The sequence below is a fragment of the Vulpes lagopus genome, chromosome 12 (assembly GCF_018345385.1).
Source record: "Vulpes lagopus strain Blue_001 chromosome 12, ASM1834538v1, whole genome shotgun sequence".
Taxonomy (NCBI): domain Eukaryota; kingdom Metazoa; phylum Chordata; class Mammalia; order Carnivora; family Canidae; genus Vulpes; species Vulpes lagopus.
Genome location: NC_054835.1, coordinates 63,945,984 through 63,953,451, shown reverse-complemented (window position 1 = coordinate 63,953,451; position 7,468 = coordinate 63,945,984). Strand labels below are relative to the sequence as shown.

At 32.1% G+C, this 7,468-nt stretch overlaps 1 pseudogene; it reads left to right on the top strand.

Annotated features, from left to right (window-relative positions):
• The first annotated feature begins 5,354 nt into the window (after positions 1-5,354).
• On the top strand, positions 5,355-5,452 carry LOC121474375 (annotated as a pseudogene).
• The last annotated feature ends 2,016 nt before the right edge of the window (positions 5,453-7,468 follow it).

The following is a 7,468-nucleotide window of genomic DNA, read 5'->3' as shown; positions in this document are numbered from 1 at the left end:
TGATGCTAACCTTGATCACTAGGTAAGATAGTTTTTGCCAGATTTCTCCATTGTATAGCTCCTTGTTTACTACTTTTTCATAGTTTACTGTTGGAAAATGTCACTATGGAATTCATACTTAAGATGTAAAGAGTCATACACCACTCCACTAAGAGTAAAGTATCATATAATTACTTGAAATTAATTTACATAGATTTGTCTCCTTGGGGCACCAAGGTGACTCAGTCAGCTGAGCATCTGACTCTTGGTTTTGGCTCAGGTCTTGATCTCAGGGATTTTAAGACTGAGTCCCTCATCCAGTTCCGTGCACAGTGAGAAGTCTACTTAAAGATTCTCTTCCTCTGCTACTCCCCTCACATACCACCTGTCTCATAAATACATACATACATACATACATACATACATACATACATACATAAATCTTTAAAAAAAGATTTGTCTCTTCACCTCCCTTTATTTCCTAATTAAATCACTTTTATTAATAAGGACTCATTTATATTATTTTATGCTTTGTGTTATAACCCAAAGCTACTTTATTTTGTTGCTCAAAAGTTCAGGTTTAGCCTGTGGGAGCTATTTCATTTGATTCTTTTGTCTCTTTGGTATATCCAGCATTGTGAATTTACTTTTGTTTGTTTTCTGATAACATCCTTACTTTCTGGCCTTAACAAATCTTCAGGCTAATCTTATATATTTCCTGCCCAGTTCTAGAACCAGCCATTCTGCCAAGGAATCCTGTCCTTTAATTGAAGAATGGTATGATAAACACGATTCTGGATGCTAGGAGCTATTTTTCTTCTTGAGAAACTTATTGGAGCTTTGTGCAACTAACTGACAGATAAACCCCATTACATATAAAATTAGTATTAGTTAGAGATGAGGCCAGAAGTTCAAAAAATATCAGAAGATATAAATCTAATGTTTCTAGTTAAATCTATATATATATAACAGAAAATTGTCTAATTATGCTTGCCCCTAATCTGTCTGAATAGGAGAAGCATTTTATAATTTATTTCAAAATGGATTGGTGAAATGCATGTACAGGGAATTTACTATATGAAATACTTTACAATTCTAGGAAATTCTTACTTGGAAAAAAATCATGAGGACAAATCAAGAAAAAATTTCCTTTATAATAATATATGAAGAGACTTACTTATGAAGTTTTAGTAACTTCTGAATTTTAAAAAAAGATAGTATTATTAACAACATAAAGGGAAAATTATTCTAAATTAATTCTTTAAATATCATATTCATGAATCACATTAGTAAGTTCATATAGTACAAAATATGTGCATTTTAAATATAAATAATAAGCTATTTCTTGTAGTTTTGAGGTGAATGCTAAAAAGGTGTTATTTTGCAATTATATGAAGAACTGATTTGAGTCATATGACAATTTTAAAAATCATTTGTAGTCAGCCTGTGAAATTGTTTCAAATATACATCAACTATTCTTTCCATTACATAGATAAAAATTACTCTTCAGATTGAAGCATTTCTTTCTAAACATTGGACAGCTTACATTATTCTAATGAAAGAAACAATTCTAAGTGAGTTATAATCTCATATTTTTGTAATACTAAACATACTTTTAGAACTGGATAAATGAGGCTTAAATTTCTGCCTTTTTTTATACAAGATCATTATATTCAGCACATAATTTACAAGTTTCTTTTTTCTTTATATATAAAACTAAAATCATAATAACTATTTATCAGCACTCTAATAAGTGTTATAATATATATATAAAGGATGTACCACAGTCCACGGCCCATAATAAATATTCAGAAAATGCAAATAGCTCTTTTTATTCTTACTATTAGAAATGAAGTAATCAGCACATACATATTTGCTTGTGATCTGAAGGAGACAAGATTGGTTATCATGTTCTATGCTGATATTCTCCTGGAAAAGTTGCATAGACAGCAACAACTTAAATTTAGCTCAAAACATGATCATGATAAATCTGGGTGGTGATTAACTATGTATTACTTTTTAGAATGGAGCCACTTTAATCTTTTCGCAAATGGTTCTGATTTGACCAAACTACCAATACCATACCAGCTTCAACTATGATGCTGAAGCTATCAATCAACTATATTATAGGTTGAATTTCTTTGGAATGAGAGAAGGAAGACATAAAAAAGTTACCTACTCTACCAAACTAGATAGCCCATACATAAGAAGACAATATTTTGGTTAAACAATAATATTTAGTTCAATATACTAGAAGGTGTTATAACAGGAAACATTCTAAATATTGGTAAAACTATTCAATGGTGTTGGTCATGTCAATCCCCCAGTGCAGTTTAATGATGTAGACCTAAGTTCCAAAAACAACACAAAATTGTATTTAGAAATTATACAATTAAATAAATAAGGACAAAGTCATATAACAATTTCTAATTGTATATAGGTTATTTTTATTTGAAACTAAAGAGATCGGATAGTTATACATATTAAATACCAAGGCAGATGTTAAGTAAAATAAGTGTTATGTATATTTTGAATTCTTACAAAATTTCTTGTTTAAACAAAACCTTAGAGCTTTATGTCCCTGGTGTCTATCATCACATAGTTCTATCATGTGTAGTTATTGGCACAACTACTTAAATTTTGATTATCAATGTACGCATAGAAATAATGTTCTTGGAACATGAATCATGTTGCTAAATTATTAAGAATATTAAAGAGGGAATTTACTTGAATGGCAAGTTATAATATTTTTTCAGACTAAGTGCTAGACTATTGAGTTTCACATACATTGTACTGTACTAAGATTCAATCTTACAGTGAAGTAGATAATGAGGTGTTCAAGTTATTTTCCTGTTTTCAAATGATCTGAAGTATTGTTATATACTGGTTAAATTAAGTCAGTGAATCTCTTCAGATTCTGACCATATTAATTTGATTACTTCTTCTGTATTATTAGATAAATGATATGAGTGCTGTGTAATATATTACAAAATAGATTGAATTCATGTATAGGCATTATTATAATTAATTTACAGGTATTTCATTGTCTAAACAAAAAATGAAATATCTGAGTCCACCCTTAACAAAAATCTTGGACATTTAACTGACAGTAAAGTATGGAAGGTAATAATACATGTGATTCCAGAATTGCTAAAGCACTTGAAATATGTAATACTAAATGCAAAAACAGGGGATCCCTGGGTGACGCAGTGGTTTGGCGCCTGCCTTCAGCCCGGGGCGTGACCCTGGGGTCCCGGGATGCAGTCCCACGTTGGGATCCCTGCATGGAGCCTGCTTCTCCTTCTGCCTGTGTCTCTGTCCCTCTCTCTCTCTCTGTGTCTCTCATGAATAAATAAATAAATAAAATCTTTTTAAAAAAATGCAAAAACAGATTGATTCTTAAAGATATATTTTTGTATATTAATATCAGATACAAGAAACAGTACTGCTAGTCTATCAATGCAATTGTGATTCAAACCTCACTTTTGCTTAAAGAAAACCTCAGCAAGTAGATATTTAAGTAACAGGAAGTCAACTGCCTACAACAAAGCCAGTGTAAATAAATTCCTATTCTATGTGATCTTTTTTATTAATTTTGATTTTATATGGACATGACTTAGCATTTGAATTTTTAAATTAGTATACAACAGTACTGCTACAGACTGAATATTTCTGTCTCCTCAGATTCGAAAACTAATCTTTGGTGTGCTGATATCTGGAGATAAACCCTTTGGAGGATTAGTATTTTTGTAAAAGAGACCTCAGGGAGCTCCCATGTCCCTTCAAATCACATGAAGACACAGTGAAAACATAGCTGCCCATGAACCAGGATATGAACCTTCACAGACATTGAATCTACTGGCAACTTGATCAAGGTTGTAAGAAATAGATTTCTGCTTCATAAGCTATGAGTTTATATTAATTTCAAATAGCAGCCTGAGGGAACTAAGACAATCACTTTCTATGTTTATATTCGAAAATAAAGAAAAAGGTGATAAGAATTTTTCTATCAATTTATGGGACATTTTCTCTAATCTTATGATCTATTCAGAATATGTGCATAAAGTTTGCTAAACTATTAAAGAATAAAAACTAATTGTACAAAATAAATTGCCTTTATAATGCTTAGCGACAAAATGGATAGAGCTAGAGAATATTATGCTAATGAAATAAGTCACTCAAAAAAAGATAAGCACCATATTATTTCACTCATATGTGGAATTTAAGAAACAAAATTTAAGAAGCAAGGGAGGGGGAAACAACCAGGCCTCTTAATTATATTATATATTACTGTTTTCAAGTGGGTGGTTGCCACAGGGGCAGTGGGTGGTGAGGGAAGGGTAAAATAAGTGATGGAGGATTAAGGAGTATACTGGGTGTTGTATGGAAATATTGAATCGCAATATTGTACCTAAAACTAATATTACAATGCATGTTAACTAACTGGAATTTAAATAAAAACTTAAAAAAAATAAATTGCATTTTATAAACCTACGTTGTATCAGTATCTCCCCGGAGGAAAACAGAGAAGTTAGAAGAATAGGATTTATTTTTAGACTAAAGCTTATACTTTTAATTTTTTAATTTATTTATGATAGTCACAGAGAGAGAGAGAGAGAGAGGCAGAGACACAGGCAGAGGGAGAAGCAGGCTCCATGCACCGGGAGCCCGACGTGGGATTCGATCCCCGGTCTCCAGGATCGCGCCCTGGGCCAAAGGCAGGCGCTAAACCGCTGCGCCACCCAGGGATCCCAAGCTTATACTTTTAAAAGATAAAGGAGAGTGAGGGAAGGATGGCTAGTGAATGGAAACTTTCAGATTGCCATGTGAACCCGATGTCTTTAAAAGGGAAGAGGGAGAAAGTAGGATTGTGCAGAGAAAAGTTCGATCAATGGTGCAATTTTGCCATAATGCCAGATAACGTGGTAGGGATGACTGGAGCAGATTGGTCATTAGAAGAGTCTTACTTGGACATAAATGGCCAGGTCCGTGCTCAGTCATTGGGTTGGGTTGCCTGGAGAGATTACAGCCTCAGCTTGGAAGCAGAAAAGGGAAAAGGGTCCTGAAGCCGCTAACAGATGGAGTCTGTCAGCTAATTACACCGTTTGCACCTTAATGGCAGGTTTTTCCTTGAAGGAAAAGCAAGCAAGCAGGACACTTCTTGGTGCCACATATGTTAATCTTCATGGAGAGAAAAACTTGAAATTTTTTCGAACTGTTAAAATTTATGTGAAATAATAGAACAGTACTTAAGTATTAATTATTATTAGTTAATAATTAATTAATTATTAATTACAGAAAATGATTGAATAATGAGCATTTTAGAATCTTGTTAATGTTAATCATTCAAACTTCAGCTTTAAAAATATTATGCAATCTCTTCTTGTCCTTTTGGCTAAGATCAAGTGTAGTATCTGTTCTTATCATTTTAAAAATATTATTCAAAAGCTGAAGTATTAAAATAGCAACATCTAAGATTTTTAAGCATAGACTCAACTGTTATTTTTTTTAATTTTTTTATTGGAGTTCAATTTGCCAACATATAGCATGACACCCAGTGCTCATCCCGCCAAGTGCCCCCCTCAGTGCCCATCAACTGTTATTTTTAAATGAAAGTCCCCCTGTAATGTAATTACGGGGAAAGGATGTTTGTTATTATTCAATAGCTAGCAATATTATTTGTCTATAATGCACGTGTTGTCATATCTTACCTAATCCTTTTTCCTGACCAAAGTTTTGATTTCCCACTTTTAAAAATTTAAATTCATGAATATGGAGTTATACTTCTTGACCCATGTGAAAACATACATCATCATCTTCTCAACAAAATGTGAATTAATTGGTGATGACAGCATTTAAAGAATAGAACAAAAAAATTCACCCTGTAATTATAATAAAAACTCTAAATCCACTGATGTTTGATAACTGTAGTCATTTCCCCATGCTAACATCAATCTGAATGTTGACTGACACAAGCCACTTGTAAATTATTTACAATTATTGTATCATTTTTACACCTATTGACATGTTATTGCCATGACCACCTACCTAAAGCACAGTGCATATCAAGAGCTGTCAAACTTGACACTTGCTATTTCTAAGCATTTTATAACAGGCATCATTAGCAAAACAATTATCTTTGTGCCACTGAGTAAATGGAAACTAAATAAGTTTTAGTTTAAATAATTTTTTTTTTTTTGTAATTTAAATAATTTTTAAAGTCACAACTGCACAACACGTCCATACGACCATGCTGATACTGAAGTTATGAGGTCACACAATGCTTATTAATATTGAAAATATAAAAACCAAAAAAAAAAAAAAGAAAATATAAAAACCATCAGTGTACTTCTTGTTTCATAGTAAAGCATTTTGTAACAAGATTTAATTTTTAATCCTTTACTGTTTTCAAGTTATAAAAATTTTAAATGTGCATATTTGGTTATAATGTTTTAGGATGGTGATATTAATGTAAATAGTAATAACTATATATCATGCACACTCACTGTGGTTAGGCATTTACATACACTACCTATATTATTCTTAGTAATCCTCAAAGGTATTTATTATCATTCTTTCTTTTCAGATGCTATAACTACAGTTCAGTAAGGAAATTTCTTGTCCATTAACCTAATAAAAAGTAGAGTTGCTATAGGCGAAGGGTATTAAGAGGTAGGGATTTCCAGTTATAAAATAAGTCATAGGGATGAAAAATACAGCATAGAATTAATCAATAATATTGTAATAACTTTGAATGGTGACAGATGGTAACTACACTTATCATGGTAAGTATTTTATAATGTATGTAATTGTCAAATCACTATGTTGTATACTTGAAACTAATATTGTATGTCAACTTTAATTTTTTAAAAAAATATTTTTTCTGATTATAAAACAAGTGCAAAAATCAGAATGCAAGGCAGTCTGTTTAGTATCCTAGCCTATTTCTAAACAAGCATTTACATGTAGAAATCTACAGAGGAAAATAAATCCTAAATGTTAACACACACACACACACACACACACACACACACACACACACACAACAGTAGAGCTACAATTACAGCATGGATATAAATCACTCATATACATTATCTTTCCAACAAACTACAATAAGGCCATACTTAAAAACGAATACCAGAACCAAGTCAATTACCAGAACTAGATGCTTATCAACGAAATAAATCAGGATTTTCTATAGTGAAATAGGTCGTGGTGATATTTGTACAGAAGGGATTATAACAATGTAAAGGCATATTTTTTAAAGTCTCCACATCATCAGAGGAATGTAATTCCTGTTACTCCTTCCTGTATTTTCTATCATTCTAAATGTGAGGTCCAGAAAGGCTATGCATGTTTCAGCTCTGGAGTTTCTCAAATGGTCATGCAAATTACCACTTCACTTACTCCTGTTATTTCTCTGGTAGGAAGGATCACTTGTTCAACGAATGAGAGCTCCATATCACTGAAGAATCCTATTCAAAGGATG